The 20493-nt window shown below is 39.6% G+C and overlaps 1 long non-coding RNA gene and 1 other non-coding gene across 2 annotated transcripts in view; both read right to left on the bottom strand.

The window, feature by feature from the left end:
- Positions 1–4650, bottom strand: part of LOC129515286 (uncharacterized) — a 42209-nt gene extending 37559 nt beyond the window's left edge. The window contains exon 1 of the long non-coding RNA XR_008665550.1: positions 4514–4650. This is a non-coding gene — a long non-coding RNA (uncharacterized LOC129515286). The remainder of the gene's footprint in view (positions 1–4513) is intronic.
- Positions 4651–16830: 12180 nt separating this feature from the next.
- On the bottom strand, positions 16831–16937 carry LOC129515456 (U6 spliceosomal RNA). The gene has a single exon (XR_008665590.1). It is a non-coding gene; the product is annotated as a U6 spliceosomal RNA (small nuclear RNA).
- Between the last annotated feature and the right edge of the window lie 3556 nt (positions 16938–20493).

The raw sequence follows: 20493 nt of genomic DNA, 5'->3' as shown, positions 1-20493 counted from the left end.
CAACAAGCCGGAAATACCTCCCAGTATAATCTGAACTATTTCACAATTTCAGTGAATAAAGTGTGATGATCTTTTAGTATTAATTTTAAAATAAAAGATTAAGCCCAATTATGAACTATTTCAGTCACCTAATCAATCTAACTATACAACCATCAGAGTTGAATGGCATGACTACAAAATGGACTTTCAGCTATTGAATCCAGTAGCATAGAATGTTTTGGGGAATGAAAGTCAGTGACATTACTGTGAGAAAATCAGAACACATGTGAACAAAATGAGGGTCCTATCTGGGAACTCTGGAGAAAAGCATGGTGTCAGTTGGAGCTGCATTCATAGCCAATTCGACCCTCGGCAAGCATTTGAGGAAGCCACTCAAGGTCCTGAAATCTCAGGTAGACACTTCACATGGCTGGTGTGTTTAAGACATTTTTGCTATTGGGACGCCTGGGTGGCTCAGCAGTTGAGTGTCTGCCTTTGGCTCAGGGCATGACCCCGGGGTCCTGGGATCAAGTCCCGCATCGGGCTCCTTGCATGGAGCCTGCTTCTCCTCCCTCTTCCTGTGTCTTTGCCTCTCTTTCTGTGTATCTCATGAATAAATAAATAAAATCTATTTTTAAAAAAGACATTTTTGCTATCAAAGGCAAAAAAATGCTTAAGCCAGGCTTGTATTAATTACATAATATTCTGAGGATAAAACTCAGACTTAGTCTTTAATCCCAAAGATTTGTATTCATCTTCAAGGCCATCAAAACCCATCTAGAGATTCTAACAAACCAGAAGACATACGAACACCATTTGTCGTAAGATATATGAGTGACAGAAGACTAGGAGCAATAATTGGGGAAGACGGAAGGACAGAGGGAAAAGTTTCAAGATGAGCTTATTTCTCCACAAAAAGGTAGATTTGCCTGATGATTCAAAATGATAAAGGAGGAAATAAAAAAATAAAGGAGGAATTTGAAAAAATAGGCAACCCTTGAAAAGTTAAAGAACTACTAATTTTATGTGGGTACATTTTATTATTATTCCTCAAGTAATCACTTACATTACATAGGTGTACTTCTGTTTCACCTACAAAGATTTGATTGTGCCCTTTCAGGATGAAAGAGGTTTGTAACATAGTCTTTCCTAAAGTGATCAGATCACTCTGAGTTTTGAAGGAATCGTTCGGTGAATTACCACAACCTGCTCTGATTGACCTCCTAGAAATGCCCATATCACATTTTCTTCCCCCAAATGAGCTATCAGATTTTCCTTTGGGAAATAGTTTCACTCCTAAGGTCTAGAGGAGGGGTCAGGAGATGTTTTCTGTAAAGGGACAAAAAGTAAAAATTTAAGACTTCTGGGACTTCGGTTGCAATGTCTCAACCCTGCCAATGTCTCTTCTGTAGTGCCAAAGCAGCCTTAGGAAGAAATGGCCATGGCTGTGTTCCAATGAAACTTTATTTATAAACACAACAGACTGGATCTCATCCATGGATCATAATTAGCTATCCCCTGGCCTACCTAATCAGGAACTTTTTCTTCATATAGGAAGAAATGGCCATGGCTGTGTTCCAATGAAACTTTATTTATAAACACAACAGACTGGATCTCATCCATGGATCATAATTAGCTATCCCCTGGCCTACCTAATCAGGAACTTTGTGTTTTACCTTCATATCACCTTCTTTCCTGAAGGCTAACAGGATTATCCAAAGGTAGCAGGACAGGGTAGGAGAGATATATTTTGTCAGGACTGAGGACACGTGGTCCCATCTATATCACTTATTCCCTTTGTACAAAAGAAAAGAAGTTGGTGATAAAACATATAGTTAGAAAAAGCTCAATAATTATCAAAATGGCAAAAGCCCAGCAATCATGCAGTAATCAAAAACTGAAACAAGAGTAAACCTAAAAAAAAATTCATAATAAAAGAGGAAAAATTGAAAGCCATGATCCACTGAAGACAATACCTACAGTGCACAAATAACGATTTCACCTCCGGGGATGCCTGAGGGGTAATGGTGAGGAGCGGGGCATCCAACTATCTGCATGTCTACAAAGACAGCAGGAACTTGATCCTGGCAGTCAGACTCCTCAGTAGGATAGAGCCATAGACTTAAGGAAAATCTAGTAACTTACAAGTTTTGGTATATATACCAAATATTAGTCATCTTTAGTCATTCACTTATTCAGTCAGTAATAATTTGCTCTTAGTCATAACAATGAAAACCTAGGAGCTTGCACATCATCCTTCCTTCCCACAAGAACCCATAAAGGAACATGCACATTGTTCATCAACTCACAAATCCCCAGCTCATGCTTTGAGAAAGAGCAGTCTAAAATATTCCCACCTTCATGTCTTTGCTCATAGAGTTAACCTCTTCTAGAACACTGTTTTCTACTCACCCTTTTCTCTTTCCATTCCTCACCTCCAGCACCCACACATGGTACCATCACCATCAGGGACCAGGCAAGCCTTCCTTCTTCGCAAAACATTGCTGGACATTTTCATTTTCTGCTCTGACCTACTGGAAGTAATTTGCTGGTCCCCATCCTGACCCCATATAGCCACAGAACTGTGCTTGACCCCTCACTTCATGGCATTTTTGATATTCAACTCTGTGTGACAGTTATATATGTCCATGTTTTTCTTATAAGAAAAATAAGAGGGTGGTTATATATCATTTTGCTTTAGCAGGTCACTGGGTTTGGGCCATGGGTTCAGCATAGGCAAATATCAAATACATAAATGAATGTCTTATTAGAATATATAAAGCTGTTAGAACCTACCACATCAAAGGTATATGTTCTTTTCCAAAGACTAAGATTGAGTTCTAAGAGCCCAACCACACAATTTCATTCCATGTATATGCTTATTTACTAGACACATATTAATAATTATAATTCTTTATACAATCACAGAGAATTTATGAAGAAATTTTTAAATATTATTTCATTGGAGCCTCACCATAATCCTGGATATCAAAGAAGGTTACAGTTGAAAAATCAAAGCTCAGAGAGTTTAAAAGGCATCACTAGTAACTGGTGGAAAATAAAATCGATGCACTAAAGAAAATAGAAATTCTGTCTCTTATCTCTTTCTCTCTCTTCTCCCTCTCTCTCCCTCTCTTCTTTTCCCCCCACCCTCCCTTAGAGATGTTACACATCTGTAAGTAGAAGACAATTTCTATCCTAACAAACCCAGCCTAAGACTAACATTCTGAAGTATATTTATAGTAAAAATAATTAGGATTACTACATAGTACACTAGATTTGTTGAAAGAAATTACATGAAGGAAATTTTTATTACTGAAAAAGAATAGGAGTAAAGATAGACTTATGTAAAAGAATTTCAGTCCAGGTAATTTGTACTTAAATATTCATAAATACTCATCACATGGAATAAGAATATGAACTTAGCACTGAGAATTTTAGATTGGCCATCACATTATTCTGAAAGAAAAGTCAAATATGCCAGGTTTTGATATGAAATTTTCTAAAATAAATTTCAAGTGATATAAGGTCATCTAGATTTGGTCAAACTGTAGTCATTCAGTATTGAGACTTTTATGGACCCCTAGTTGGAGGCCTGAAGACCATATCCCATTTGCCATCTGCCTGTCAAACCAAGTGTTCATAATCATGGTGAACTGGCTGCATTTGTGCCCCCAGACTGTTTCTTATGGACCGTGCTGAGCATGGAACAATGCAGGAGTTGTCAGAGGATGGCAAAGAGCCAGAGGAGGACATCTTCCCTGCGTGTCCAGATGACATCAATATACTGACCCCATCATTCCCTCCATTCCTGGCGACAGAAACCACAGCAAGTGTTGTGGAGTTCTATGCATGCTGCTGTTTCATCTTATCATGGCTCCTTCTTCCCACTTTGTCCAGAAGGACCATCTCTCCCCCTGATTAGGGCTTGTTTAGGAAGTAGCATAACAAAGACAGTAGGTCTTAGGATCTCAGGACAGATTCAAGCCTTCCTTCCCCAATAAGTAATGTGACCTTAGCAAAGTTACTTGACTTCTCTGCCCTTGTTTTCTTATATGTAAGAGAGGAATTATAACACAGCCAGCAGATACTGAGGGCTCATGATGGGCCAGGTATTCTTCTAAGCACTAAAAGTATATTAACTCGTTTAATCCACACGACTGTCACTATTAGTATCTCACTTTAATTTTTTTTTAGTATCCCACTTTACAGATATGAAAACTGAGGTACAGACTGTTTGAGTGATTTGCCCAAGTTCACAGGTAATAAGTGGCAGAGCTAGGATCAAACATAAGCAGTGAGGTACCAGACTCCTGTCCGATCCTTCAGAAGAAAGAAGAAGAAAAGAAGAAGAAGAAGAAGAAGAAGAAGAAGAAGAAGAAGAAGAAGAAGAAGAAGAAGAAGAAGAAAGAAGAAGAAGAAAGAAAGAGAAAGAAAGAAAAAAAGAAAGAAAGAAAGAAAGAAAGAAAGAAAGAAAGAAAGAAAGAAGGAAAGAAAGAAAGTTTCTGAGACAATTAAAGAAAAAAATTCTTACCACTTCAGGAGAGAGTTCTCAGTAGCTCCACTTGCAGCATGGAAGAGTTTTTCTCCCTGCTGATCAGACCATTCTCAAGCACAACCAAAAACGTGTCCTCATTGTGTATGGTTGTAAGATCCATTCAGTAGAAACTTCACCAGAAGCTTTCAGGACTCAGTCTGGGGAAATGAGCTTCACTTAGCTGACCACCCAGTCTCATAGTGAAGTGTTTATGCTCTTTTGTTTGGGCCACAGGCAATTTTGGTTTGTTTATAGAGAAGCTGAGGCATAAAAATGAAACGTAATGGTGTCCATCCACATACATCAATGCTTCTGACCAAACAACCTGGTGGATCTTGTCCTAAGAGGAAAACTAAAAGGGGCTCAGGTATCTAGCGGTTTATATGGTTAGTATTTTTATAATAGAAACTCTTCCTCTCACTTTATCTTCCTTGTGCTATCAGCTTTCCATTCTGTCTCTCATAAAGTTATTACTCACACATGAGAAGATTCATTGTCAGAAAAAAAAAATATGTGACTTGATTTTTTTCCTTTTGTCCTATTCTCTTCAGTAGCAGCTGTCACTGACAGAAGCAGCAACAACAGGATTGTTGATGTCAAAAGTGGTTAGGGCCAACATTTATTAAGGGAAGCATCTTTCTAGGACCCTTTCATATTTTATCTCACTTAATTACCGTAGCAACTCCATTGGGTAGGTCCTTTTATAGCAGCTCCCCTTACCCATGGAAGATACGTTCTGAGACCCCCAGTGGTTGCCTGAGATCCTGGATAGTACCAAACCCTCTACATAAATGTTTGTTCCTATTCATACATGCCTATGATAAAGCCTAGTTTTTAAAATAGGCACATTAATAGATCAACTACAGTAACTAATAATCAAATAGGACAGTTATACCAATATATGGTAATAAAAGTTAGGTGAATATGGTCTTTCTCCCAAAATATCTTACTGTGCTCTACTCACCTTCCTGTGATGATGTGAAGTGGTTAAAATGCCTGCATGATGAAATGAAGAGAGGTGAATGACATGGGCATTGTGACATTGCATTAGGCTACTACTGACCCTCCAACATATGTCAGAAAGAAGACTATCTGCTTCCAGAGCGTGATTGACCATGGGTAACCAAAATCATGGAAATTGAAACCAAAATTGTGGATAGGCGGGAACTACTCTGTATCCTGGTATCATAAAGAAACAAGTCTTAGAGAAGTTAATTATCTTCAAGGTGATATGTCCAGAAAGGAGCAAAACTGTGAATCCAATCAATTCGCTCTACTGCTTCCCATTTATTATTCTCATTTGAACGATATGCACCATATTTTAAATAATCATTAGCTTTATGTAAATAAATCTTAAACATCCTCAGGTCCTTCAGGTTTCTGACTTGGTCCTGTGAATTTTCTTGACATTCCTTGTCCTATTAATAAAAATCATTTTTAAATCAATGTTGCCAAAGCTGATACGTATATGGTCTCTTGTAGCTTTTGCATCCATCAATTACAACATAAAAATGTTGAACCCAAATGGAAAACTTTTGCTTCCTTTAGAGATGTCAGGTACAATCAAATTTGAAAGATGGCAAAAAGGAATGGATCTAGAGATAATATAAATATTAATTCAGTGGTCACTTCTCTTGAAATGTCAGGATGTTTTGTGTGCGAGCTTTTGAATGTTTTATGCAGACACTTTGCAGAATGAATGATGTATATGCAGCCATCCTGTGCATGCAAACTAAACGTTGATTCCTGAAATGTCAATTGCATGGTTTTCACCAAAGTTGCTCTGCCATTTAAGAAGATGAAAGTTGAAAGTTGCCCAGCCTCTCTTTTATTCCCCCTACCCCTCCTCATGACCTCCCTGCAAAACGATGACAGTGCCTCCAGTTGTCACTGTTAACTTTGCAGATGCTAGAAAGGGATAGTTGGAGGAGAGGCTCATCAACCACCAAGATCTGCTTCATTTTTTTTTCCATGATCCTGTGTTTTCTGAACTGCAAAACATCCCTCCAATCATTACTTAGATGCATGAGCTCAGAAATTTTTGAGAGTTTTATTTTCCATTTTAATTGCAGTTTAAATTCATAGGAAAACCAGAAATGGCCAATTTTTCCATTTACAATATTCCAGCAAAGTTTGTGACCCAGGACAGTCTCTAAACACAAATTCCCCATTAGTTTTCTTGTAACTTTGGCTCTTAGGTAGGTACCAGCTAATAAAAAGCTGTACCCATGATGGGTCTGCCTGGGAACATGCTTTCAAAAATTTCCAGATCTTCATCTTGCCATGACTATTGGAGGACTTTTGGCTTCACTCTGAAAGCCATAAAACCATAAAGCAGATCTGAGAAAAACCCACAGCTGCATACATCTGATGACAGTCTTAAACTGATTTTCCAAAGATAGGGAGCTCAGCAAAACCCAAACTCCATGATGTCAACAATACTGGACTTTTACGCTTTAAGCCAATGGGTATTCTGTGGAAGATTTAATCCATGTGTTCCTTATCTACTTACAGTTAACTCATCAAAATGCCATTTGCTTAAGTGTTTCCAAAGTTGCATGAGCTTTTATTTCTCGGTCTCTCAAATGGACGCCGGCGGGAATCAAGTTTTCCCAGGGTAGCAACTTCCAGAGTCTAAGTTATTTTCAAAACCAAGACTTTGTAGATTTCAAGTAGCTATTTTAACTATCACTTACAAGGGCTCTTTCAGCAACAGTGTGTCTCCTCATTAAAAGTGATGTAGGAAAACAGCCTTTCACCACTCCGCCAGAGTTGGGGGGACCAGCCCTATGCCTGTCTTCCTGCTTCCTGTGTTTTTCCACCTTCAGGAGTTTACAGTCTAGCAAGGATTTTGGACATGAGGATAAATAAGTACCATACATGACATAATCCTGCAATGGCTAAAAGTCCTGCAGTGGCTCCCTCTTGTATCAAACTAAAACTCACCAGTTCAACACTCAGAGTCTTCCAGAAAACCTATCACCTTCCGCCTTCCCCCACACAAGCAGCTTTTCAAACTCAACTTCCAAACAGCAAGCACCATTTTTGTTTCACCTCACCTGGCATATTATTCTGTAGCCTTCCTTCTGTAGGTACTGATAGCTACATAAAGACTAACCTAGAAGGGCAAACACCTGGTAATTGTGTGTATGTGTGTGTGTGTGTGTGTGTGTGTGTGTGCGCTTGCTTCCATAGCAGGAAAACTTGTCTTCTCAGTGAGAAGATACTGTTGCTAGTATTGGGACTATCTCACTTTTGAGAGAAAGTCAATTAATATTTCTTGAGTTGCTCAAGTGGGACACTACAGATTCTCCATCCAGCTTTTCTCGACAGACCACCAAACACTTTGGTAAGGGAGCAAAAGGAACAAAATGAGCTTTTTGGAAGGTGTGAGACCTAAAGGGAGAGGGGGCAGAAATTCTGCAGAAAAATAGGAGGCAGAGTGTGTATAGTTAGTGTGTACTTTGGATCTCACCCCTTAATCATGGCCTGTGTGGGGGCATATATGTTATCTCTGTACCTGAGCTTCAAGGCCATGTGTGCAAATCTTTGGACCCTCACACTAGTCACCGTTGGAGTAAGAACTCCCATGTTTATTTTGGGCTTGCGTTGGGGTTCTTTTTCTACCCCAAACTGAATCCAAGTGGTAGTACTAAAATGAGCCAACTCAATAAGTATGTATTAATTGATATTGCAGGTTACAGCTATACAGTTAATGGAAAACTCACTTAGTGTGGTTCCCACCCTCAAGAAGCTGATAGTCATCTGACTTAGAAGCATAGATCCTTAGAACTGGAAAGAACCTGAAAAATCCAAGTGTCTCATTATTTATGTGCAAAACTAAGCTTGGAGAAGTGATGGGACTGGCTTAAATCAAAGTTCTGCCTAGAACTCAGGGTTTCTGATTCAATGCCATGCTTTTCCATTATGATGTGTCAAGAACTCATCTCATTTTGTACACTTTTTTCCCTTCTCTAGCTAGATTATGGGTTTCTTGAAGGCAAGGAGTAATGTCTCATATTTCTTTCACATTCAGCCCACCCAAGGATGTTATGCATAACTGGGTGGATTTATGTATTCAGTAAATGCTTGTGGGATGGACAAGTAACTGGAGTGATGAATGAATGGGTAATATTAACACGAATTGCTAGATGGGTGAAAACGCTTAGAAAGCCCACATTCTTTCCTCTTCTGTGCCTTTATAGTGATTATCTTTTGGTCTGTGGCTTAGCAGCCATTGGTGTGGAAAAGATTTAGAGCCTGAGTTGACACAAGATGACTCAAAATGCTAATATAAACTTAGATCTCATTAAAGGTGTCTGACCAAGGGAGGTCATAATTCTACTCTATAGCCTCCTAATAGTCCATGCCTAACTATACGTTTTTAAGGGGACTATTGACAATAGTTGATTTTATATAATTGTCTCTAATGGAGGCTTAAAGACCCTAAATATGTCTCATTCAATGTTATGTACTTTACCTAACAAAATTCTTCCCCGAAATTGCAACTGAAATGTGCCTAAAAAGAGAAAGACTGGATGACTGATGAATGGTCCAAAATTATGTTGTACAAAGCGCTGTTAGAGGAGCTGAGAGAGGGAAGAACTTTATTTTTATTTATTTTTATTGAAGTATAATTGACACACAATATCCTACTAGTTTCAAGTGAACGTCATAGGGATTGGATATTTTTTTAAGTATATTTTTTAAATAATCTCTATACTCAACATGAGGCTCAAGCTCACAACTCCAAGATCAAGGGTCACATGCTCTTCTGACTGAGCCAGTCAGGTGCCTCACATAGTGATTTGATATTTTTATACATTATGAAATGGTCCCCTAGTTACTGTATAGGAGACTGACCATGTGAAGTCATTACGATATTCTTGATTATATTCCCGGTGTTGTGCTTTACATCCTTATTTATTGATAAGGATGACTTATTTATTTTATAAGTGGAAATATGTACTTCTTAATCCCCTTCACCTATTTTAGCCACACCCCAACCACTCCCCCGACCTGGAACAAATTTGTTTCCTGTGACTATGAGTCTATCTCCATTTTGTTTTGTTTGTTTTCTTTTTAACATATACATGAAAATCATGCGGTATTCGTCTTTCTGTGTCTGACTTACTTCACTTAGCATAATGCTCTCTACAACCATCCCCATTGTCACAAATGGCAAGATTTTCATTATTTGTAATCTCTGAGTAATATTCTATTATATATAAAGACCACACCGTCACTATCCATTCACCCATCAATGGACACTTAGGTTACTTCCATGTCTCCACTATTGTAAATAACATTGTAATAACCATAGGGGTGCATATATCTCTTCAAATAGGTGTTTTCATTTTCTTTGGATAAATACCTGGAAGGGTTGTCAGGTGGAAAGGGATTGGATTTATTTTACATGATGTCAGAGGACAGAACCAGTAACAATGGCTAGATAAATGCTACAGATACTACAGGGAGGCAGATTTTGGATAATAAATAAATAAATAAATAAATAAATAAATAAACTTCTTTCTTTTTTTCTTTTCTTTTCTTTTTCTTTCTTTTTTTCTTTTTTTTTCCTTTTCTTTTTTTTTCTTTTTTTTTTTTTAGTAAAAGAATTATTTGAAAATGGAGCTGGCTCCTGAAGTGGATCATGCCGTGATGCTAATATGGGAGCAGGGTCCGAGCAGCCACTTATCTGAGGTCATCCACAGTACCTGACCTTCTGCATGGTTCCTTCAAACCTTGACATTCAAAGACGGTGGCAGTTGTGGCTCTACCACTGATGTGTCATTCCATGCCCTACCTACGCTACTTATTCCTATTTCTTCCCTGGCATTCACTTCTATCCACCAATTTCTTAACAATCTGTAATTGTCAATGGAAGCTAAACTTCAGCATATTATTAAAGCATGTCTCCTCTCTTGCTTGTCCTAAAAGAATAGATTCCACTAAACTGTATGTGTTATATATCTTCCCTTCACCTCAAACCTAGTATGATTTTTAATTAAAAAGTCAGCATCGCATAGCTCAAATCCTTGCTCCAACACTTACAATTGGGCAATTTGCTTTATCTGACTACCCCTCATTTTTTCCTGAAAAAAACAGAGCTACTAATAAACTCACTCAGCAATGCTCTGAGGAGTAAATGAAATAATCCCTATAAAGGGTTTAGGCACAGTGCCTGAAACATAGTAAATGCTCACCCAGTGTTAGCAACTATGTTCTATCGTTAATAAAAGAGACAAATTTCCTTGAGCTGCTTTGATTTAAGAAGACAATACCTTTCCCAGACATCTCTTTCCTGGGGCTAGCTATATTCATATTCTGTCCTGATGGGAAGGAAGAGACATCATTGGCAGTGAACACCCAGTAGAGAAGCAGGGTGGATATGAGGTAAGCTGAAATGTTACCCCCTGCCAGCTTTTTGAAATGCAGATTCATCAATCTCTTTGATGTCCTTAGCCACTTGCAATGAACATCTTTCAGCATATTATTTTCTTTCTTAACCACATCACTTTTCACTGAGTTCAACATTCCTGGAGGATTCAAAGGATCCTGGTACATTCTTCCAAAATGAATTCAGAAGGTAAGTCAAAGAGAAGGGGAAACATCTTTGAACAGGACTCTGGGTTCAGACTGGGGGCGGGAGGAGGTGATGGGGGTTGCTCTGTGACTCAAAGGGCTAACAGTAAACTCAACCTCAGGCTTTCCGTGTGCCAGTCCTCTCTGCCAGTGGCCTGATGACTAAGGGCTGCCAAGTAACCCGCCCTGCTCCTTGGTCTAAGTAAGTGCAGATGATGGTGCTGCATGCCTCCTGATGGGGCAGGAGAGGAACCTCACGAGGAGTCAGAGGGTCTCCCTGGGACAGCAGGAATTAAAGGAGGCATCAATATATTTGCTGTCTTAAGGGAATTAAAGGAGGCATCAATATATTTGCTGTCTTATGTTAATAATAGAATATCTTCTCTTTACAGTTAAACACATTAATTTATGCATTTTCAAATTTAGAATCAAAACCCAGATGCAAACATCACTCCTCAGCGGCCCTGTTAATATCTGTCTCTAACACAGCCCTGGCAGCTGCATAGACTTCACTGCTCGTGTGGCCATCGGCTTTCTTTTTTCTTTTTTTTTTTTTAATTTTATTTATTTATTCCTGAGAGATACACAGAGAGAGAGGCAGAGACACAGGCAGAGGGAGAAGCAGGCTCCATGCAAGAAGCCCGATGTGGGACTCGATCCTGGGACTCCAGGCTCACACCCTGAGCCACCCAGGTGTCCCACCCGGCTGCTTTCTAGACTGGAAGCTCCTCAAAGACAGGAAGTGGTTCTTATTCATTTTGTATCCCCCGCAGGGTAGGAATGTATATCGGACACCACAAAATTGGTTTACTTAACTACCTTAAATCTCTGTTATAGAAAACCATGCTCTATGGCAGGGGCCAGAAAGCTGACAACAGAAAAGCTATTTTGCAGATTCTCTTAGAGTCAAGATCCACTCTTGAAACAGCCTCCCAAACTGTCTCCCCCAAGTGAGGTTTGAAAACCACCATGTCAAGAGGTAGAGCCATGTGCCTGCTGGGCCCCACAGCCATGAGTGCACCTGGCAAGCCGGCATCTCAGTTTCCAGGCTTGAGCTACCTGGTGTTGGCCCTGGTTTCTGGCTTCCAGAGCCTTCTACCTTGTAGGACCTAATTTCTTGTATTAAACAGCTTTCTGATGAAATTAGTTCAATGGCTTCTCTTATCCACAACTGACCTCTGATTTGGTGCTCATCAGCTATTTGAGGAATGAATATACTGAGGAGACATTGATTTTAAATCAGTTACTCACACCCAAGCCCCACTGATTCGCAAAGGGGGTGATTCATTAAAAAGTTAAACAAAGGGGATCCCTGGGTGGCTGAGCGGTTTAGCGCCTGCCTTAGGCCCAGGGTGTGATCCTGGAGGCCCAGGATCGAGTCCCACATCAGGCTCCCTGCATAGAGCCTGCTTCTCCCTCTGCCTGTGTCTCTGCCTCTCTCTCTCTTTTCCTCTCTCTGTGTCTCTCATGAATAAATAAATAAGATCTTTAATAAAATAAAAGTAAAAAATAAATAAATAAAAAATAAATAAAAGTTTTAAAAAATTTCCAGAAATGCCTTTATTAGAATTCTAAAATGCAGTGAAAAGGAAGGGAGAAAAAATTACTGCAAAATACCACTCAGAGAAATGTGTGTGTGTGTGTGTGTGTGTGTGTGTGTGTTTAGTCTGACCATTATCAAGAAAATCCATAAGTGGCTTATTCTTGTCATTTTGTTCTAATTAAAAGGGATGCTACTGTATTTTCTAAATGACCACAGAACAGTAGATGATTAAAGATTATTCAAGTTTTACATTCTGTAATAGCTTGTGTGAAGTTGAGGAACCAGCAGAATTAGAGAGGCAATGTCTTCAATCTTCAGATTTGGGGCAGAGGTTTGACCTCTGAGAACATATATTTAAGATGTTGTTTATCCCTGTGAATCCCATAAAAGGCCTTTGGAACCCTTGGGCTTCCCAGGATAAACTTGAGGCTTGGAGCCTAAGCGCTCAAAGGCACAGATTGACTTCTACTTGGGTGGATGAGAAAGAAAGCAAGGAGCTCTCTCCCCTGAATTTCTTTGGTCCAAGAACAGCAGTTGGACTGCTTGAGCTAACGCTTTTATGAGAAATTATCTTCTTATGATTGAAGCCTCCTCGCTGAGGCTTATGCCTCTCACATTATCTGAAAAAAAAAAAAATGTCCCCTCCTTCAGCAGCACTGTTTTTCAACTCTTAAGGCTGACTTATCAGCACTATCCCAGTTTAGCTAAGGATTAACTTGGCTTGCCCAGATGTTTCTGTGATGGGTCGATGTGTTGACTGATGAGAAAGGCTGCAGTCTAAGAGGCTATTGGAAGAGAGCTGACTTGCCTTGCAAGGGGTGGGGATGGTGGTAGATACTGAACCCTTTCTACAATCATGAAATTATCAGTGGTGCTCCCAGGACATCCACTCTGTTGTAACCAACTGTGAGACATTAGTAGAATACACATTAACTCAGAGGGCTGGGCCTAAAGTAATGGCCCAGCTTGTCCAGATCCCATGTCCCACTGTCTTGGGAGAAACTGTTGCTTCCCTCTTTCTTTCACTCTTTGCTACAAGAAATATTTAGTGAGCACCTATTATACGCCAGGCTCTACATGATAGACATTGCATATTCCTAGGTGAACAAAAGAAACATAGCCACTGCCATCATGACAGTTACAGTCAAGTTGGTTGAAGCAGACAACAAGCAAAATAAACAAATAGGTATAACATTACAACCCCGGGAGGTGCCTGCAGGAAAAGAAGAGCCTTTGAGAGGAAATGATGGAGGGAGAGATACATTTATTACTGCTGTTCTAGGACAAGAGTGTCACCTGGCTGTTGAGATGGTGGAATGGGGAGAGATGAGGGCTTGTTCTGCTATTGGATGAAGCTAGAAGAGAGGATAGGGAGTGAATCTTATCCCCCTCTCTGGGATTGGTGTCACATTGCTGTGAATCTTCCCAGTACTGCCTGGGGTTGGCTCATGGACCTGTGGCATGATCCTTCTTGATGCAAGAAATAAAAATTCCAACCAAACATATCTTTTTTTTAAAATGTTTATTTATTTATGATAGTCACAGAGAGAGAGAGAGAGACAGAGACACAGGCAGAGGGAGAAGCAGGCTCCATGCACCGGGAGCCCGATGCGGGATTCGATACCGGGTCTCCAGGATCACGCCCTGGGCCAAAGGCAGGTGCCAAACTGCTGCGCCACCCAGGGATCCCCAAACATATCTTGGATAGTAAGAAAGTTCAACAACTAAGATACAAGATGATTCCAAGAGTGGCCCAGTGACTCAATGATGTCTTTAAGGACCCAGGAGATTGACATCTTCTTGCCTCCACACAGCATGTTAGATTTTTCTATTTCAATGGTTTTTCAATATATTTTCCTAAACAAAGATAATTTCTTCTCAAGAGAAAATAAATGGCAGCTGTTAGATAAAATTCATCATTAAATAATTTACCAAAAACGTATTAGCCTTAGTTTAACTTACATCTCTTTCATGGGTTTAGTTTACAACGTTATCTTCTTAATGATCAGCAATACATCCTACATTCATTCAAAGTACTATCTCATCTATTGTCACACAGCTCTGCTCAAGTATTACTGTCCACACAGTCTATACCAGAATGCAATGTTGTGAGGAGAACTACCACGGCCCTCATCTGCCCCTTTTAACCCTACCCCCAATGCCATATGTCACAGGGAACCCCACACACTGATACATGAACATACTACTCCACACATCCAAAGCCCAGCCAAGGTTATATTAAGAGTGTCCTGTGGTCATGGCTGTGCTTTGAGGGGCTCATACCAGTGGGACAGTCTTCTCTTAAAAGAAGAGATGGTGAAGAGAGCCACACAGACCCTGAAAGCTTGCTGGGCCATTTGGACATGGAATTCTGGGGTCCTGGTATATAGAGGCAAGGCCACTTTATGTCTTCAAGAAGCCCTAGCCACTCTTGCCTTTATGTTCATCCTTCCTCCATTAAAAAAAAATAATAAAATAAAAATTGCATCTTACGACTATTTACAGAGACAAATATGTCAATATTATATAGATCATATTTTCAACTTAAAAGTTCATTTTTTCATTTTTTTTGTTTCTGATTTTAAAAGAAACCAAAACATTTTTGCAGCCGCTAACAATATTATAGGCCCCAGGCGCTGCACCTACTGTGTCTGATGTATAAATTAGCCTGCCTGGTGCACAGTCTATAAGGTGTGAGGGGGTTGTGCTCCAGGGGGATACATCCACTTGGCTTAGAAATTAATTGCTTTACAGGGAGAGGCATGGCCAGAGCAGAGCTGAATCATTGGACCATGTAAAGCTCAGGGTCCATGTTTGAGCTCTTCATCCTTAAGTCTATGATGTTACTGGTTTATAATAAACCATGTTCGTTCAGGTAAATGGCGAATTTATATTACTCTAAAGACCATTGAGTTAATATCTTTGCATTTGTATGACTCTCCCTCCACAAGAGAACAGGTAGCCCTGAAAAATGAAATGATTTTTAGGGAGTCAAAACAACAGCTTACAGCCTCTAAATGGTAGTTTCTCTAGCTTCCATGCATCAATATTTTAAACAAGCAAAGAAACAAACACCCAAATACCTCAGAGTTTAGTTGGGATTGTGAACACTTCTGTACCCTTTTCATGATAAATTAGATGCACAGCATTAACCAAAAAGGCCACAAGGACACTTGAGCATCTCTGGAGCCCTTGTAGCCCATTTCCTACGTCCAGTGTCCGCAGAGGAGGCTGAGCATTTAGTGACATCCATGACACTGGCTGTACTTCCATTCTCCTTCTCTCATTCATTTGAAATGCTCAATATTTCTTCCTGGAAAGAAATTGAAATAGTCTTCCACTCGTTTCCATAGATTCCAAGCTCCTGGGCCTATCTCCTCACTGCACTTTTGGATAGGCTGTGAGCCCAAGAGTTAGTAAAAGTAGGAGTATCCCAGGGCCAGGTGAGCTCAGAGCAGGAATGTATGTCCCTAACATTATTAGTTTTGGGGGCTCTCAGCTCTTTCCTCCATCTTTCCAAATTTTACCCATGACCACACACTTAAAACCCTATTAACCTGGGAACCTCCTCTTCCTTCTCTGTCTCCAGTCCACTCCATACCTCCTAAATGGCTCTCAAACCTGCCACCTCATCTTCATTTTCAAAGCCAATAGTCCAGTTATGGCCCTCACTGTGTCTTGCCTGAACTCCTGAAATAGACCCCTTCCTGGTCTCCCTAACTGTGATCTCCTCTCTCCCTACATTTCTACATCCAGATGGCTGGGGGAGTAATCTTATCCAGAAAATTTGATTTGTGCTGTCAGGTTCCTCTTCCAAAATGAAATTCGGGAAGATATATACTTCCCCCTACTCCATTGGTACAAGTCTTTTATTCTATTGTTTTTAGGGTCTGCAAGGCTTGTGAGTCGCTGCTCTCCCTGGGCCAGGAGATAATCTGATTCTTTCAATCTCAATGAGAAGAGGAAAAAAGATTGGAGTTGTCTTAGATAGAGGCCCATCAAATCAATTCATGTGCCCTTTATTCCTTATCAAACATAATGAGAAATAATACATCAATATCACCAGCTCTATGTCCAGCCCTTACCTGAAAATGTGAGACTATCATAGTTATTCCTCTAGAGCAAACACACAGGGTGGCCCAAACCTATGCTTATTCCAGCAAAATGAAGTATATTTTTTTAATTCAAAAATATAGAACGCTTCATGAATTTGCATGTCATCCTTGTGCAGGGGCCATGCTAATCTTCTCTGTATCGTTCCAATTTTAGTATATGTGCTGCCGAAGCGAGCACCAAAATGAAGTATAGTATCTGACTATTTTCATCATCTTTCTTTGCGGCAGAGTTTTATGATAGAGGATGGGATTTATAATCTCCATCCATCAGAGAAGTATATAAAACTATCTTTTATTACTTTGGGACCTTGTATAAAGTACTTGTATATATTGTTTATTGCTCCTATTGAACATACAAACAACTTGTAAGAAAGGCCTAAGAGAAACCTATTACTCTCATCTGCTCCGAACCAAGAAGGAAAAGTGATTACACAGCCTTACCTGATTATCATCGGGACCTACTTGGGAATTTTCCTAGGGGTTCCACATGCCAATTATAAACAGATCTCTGACTTTGCATCTAACTCTCTTCTTCCTAAACACACAAACTAAAGGATAAAATTGTTCACATCTCAAAAGGATTCCTCATAACACCAAAAGATCACCAGGACCCATTTGATGGCATTTACTCAAGTGTTATTTCCAGATCATTAAATAATCTATATAGGAAGAAAATAAAGAGAGAAGTTACCTGAACCACTGTGTACTAAATATCCATCAGAAATGAAATTACAGGGTATCCCGGGTGGCTCAGCGGTTTAGCGCCACCTTTGGCCCAGGGCGTGATCCTGGAGACCCAGGATCAAGTCCTGCTTTGGGCTCCCTGCATGGAGCCTGCTTCTTCCTCTGCCTGTGTCTCTGGCTCTCTCTCTCTCTCTCTCTCTCATGAATAAATAAAATCTTTAAGAAAAAAATAAATGAAATTACGATGACAAAGAGAACATTAGTATGTCAGTGCTTATTGTTTAGAGTTTAGATTTGGCAACTTTTATTTCTTTAGAGAGAGCTAAGCACCAGTAACCTTATTAAGATTTCTTTCATGCGGGCCCTGGGTGGCTCAGTTGGTTAAGTGTCTGACTTTAGATCAGGTCATGATCTCAGGGTTCTGGGATAGAGTCCCACGCCGGGCTCCAAGCCCAGTGAACTGTCTGTTTGTCCCTCCCTCCTTGTCCCTTCTCTCTCAAATAAATAAATAAATAAATAAATAAATAAATAAATAAATAAATAAAATCTTTTTTAAAAAGATTTCTTTCACGTAATTTTGCCTACCTAATGTGTAAGGCTGTGAATCTTGCACTTTCCTCTGACTTTATTTCTCTTCACTCCCAGATTCCCTCAAACTCTGTTTCACCTTCAAACTCATTTCTGAACTGAGGATTGTTCTGTACCTTGGTCCCACCCAGCCTCACTCCACCCTAAGGGCTCACCGGACCAACTCTTCTTCCTGCAAGACTAGACCAGACATCGACTGACCTGTGGGTACTTTTCTGGCCTTCGTCAGGCTTATTGGACTCTGCTTCCTTCATACCCCCTTTATACCTTTCACATACCTCCATCAGAGCACAAATAACATGAAGCTGTTATTAATCTCTTCTCTAGACCACAAGTTTCTTGAGGACCAGAGCTGCCTTCCTCTTTTTACAACCAGTGTCTGGGTCCCCAACATCTCCTTGTTGCATGAATCTCTCAATTTCAAGTTCCACCTCTTCCACAAGATGTTTCCCCATCCTCATCAGCCCAGAATGCTCCCTTATATTCCTTCTTTTGTTGTATTTATTTATATTCTGCTTTGTGAACTTTGTGAACAGCACTCTTCACAGAAACATGCAACACATGGTTCATGTTTTTTAAACACCATGTTAGATAGACAACGCTTAGAACAGGGTGGACATTAGTAATATTAGAAACTAATAACAGCAGCTACTTAGTAAATAGGTAACAGAACTGCTGTGATAGAAGGGATACCAGGGTCTGGTATTGTGGACATATCTTGTTTGTGTAGCATCCTTGTTATTGAGAGAAGCATTCCTTTTGTAGCTCATGGCCTGATGATGGCTCATGTGGGGCTTACTCCATTACCTGATTCACAAATGGGTGTATGATCCATACATAGGAGAGTACCCCACTCTAGGGCATATTGACTGGATTTGGGGAGAGCATGTGACCTAAGCTGCATCAATCAGGGTCACACCTGAAACTTTCCTGAAAGAGCTAGTCTTCATTGTCTTTTCCTCAAGATAGAAACTGCAAGGAAATGTTAACTAAAGCTATTGTAGCTGAATCGCCATTCACAATGGTGAAAGCCATTTGAAATACAAAAACAAGAGGCCAACATGCAAAGATAAGCACCAAGAAAGAGAAAAATAGAGCCCTAATATTATCATTTGAACTCCTAGGTTTTGCTCTGAGCCAGATTTGCTCCTGGATTTTCCATCACATGAGCCAAAAATATCACCCTTTCATTTAAATTAAGTTGGCTTTCTGTCACATGTGGTTTTCTTTATAAATGTCATCAAGGGAAAGGTAAAAGGAAGCTTGGGTTAAGGAAAGTAGACCTTCTTTTGGAATCTGTTTTTATCACTTTCTAGATTTTTGATCTTTGATTATTATAAAAGGTTCTCAGTTGCAAGCAAGGAAATTCAATTCTAGGTGGTTGAGTTAAAACAGGAGTTTATTAAAAGGATGCTGGAATAGAAGAGAAAGAGGTAAAATTATCTCTATCCACAGATGATACGATTTTGGAAATGCCAAGATAATAAAGAGAAAAGCCACAACAAACAATAAGAGAATTTAATTTTCAAAAGCAGTTTATAAAATCAACATCTCCTAATGAAATAATGGATCTAAATAATGCTCATCAATCACTGTTGACCTGACCAAGAGAGACAACCAGATATTAGATGACTTAATAGAGGTTCACAGTGCCACCTACAAAGTAGACTTGACAAATAAACAAAAATGAATCTGATGGAGCTTCTAGAGCTAACTGATATCAATTTACAGAAAATGCATGGGACAGAGGGCATGATACATGATACCACAAGGATCCAATTAGTAAATCTTAACTGTGGGAAATGCTACAGGCAAACAACTTGGCTTCCCCAATTGCAAATTTAAAAAAGAAAGAGCAGGAGGGAGATTGAATTTACAGATTAGAAGGCATTGTTTTGGTCCCGATTTGAAGGTGTTCTTTAATGTTTAAAAAATATAGGATAATTGGAGAAATTCGAATTTGATATTAAGCTGCTATTATTAAATGGCATAATATACTTCAGCAATTTTTAAAAGAATATTAATACTTTGGAAATAAAGATTTAAAATGCTCTGGAGGAAATAAGAGATTTGCTTGAAATAATCCAGGCGAGGGGGAACATGAGTAGGGGTGGAAATGAAGCAAGTTTGTCCATGGGCTGATAACCATTTAAAGAAGATAACTGATATATGGCTGCTTATTATACTCTTCTCTGTACTTCTACATATGTTAAGTCATCTCTAAAAATCTTTTTTGAAAAAGATATTTGATAGCTAAGAAAAATTATTAGAAAGGCCAGAGAATGAAGGCACAAGATCCAACTTCTAGGAACAAGCCAGAATCAAGTCTCAGAAAAATGTTAGTAAGGAGTTCCCTGCAGCCACCACCAAGCACTGATTTTCTGCCTGACTCTTCGAGCCACTGAGAGAGAAAAAGAGACAGAGTCAGAGACAGGCACAGAGAGAGGAGTCACTGCCCCAGA

This window comes from Nyctereutes procyonoides, unplaced genomic scaffold, assembly GCF_905146905.1.
Source record: "Nyctereutes procyonoides isolate TBG_1078 unplaced genomic scaffold, NYPRO_anot_genome, whole genome shotgun sequence".
Taxonomy (NCBI): Eukaryota; Metazoa; Chordata; class Mammalia; order Carnivora; family Canidae; genus Nyctereutes; species Nyctereutes procyonoides.
The sequence above is the reverse complement of the archived record's forward strand: the minus strand, read 5'-3'. Positions and strand labels throughout refer to the sequence as shown.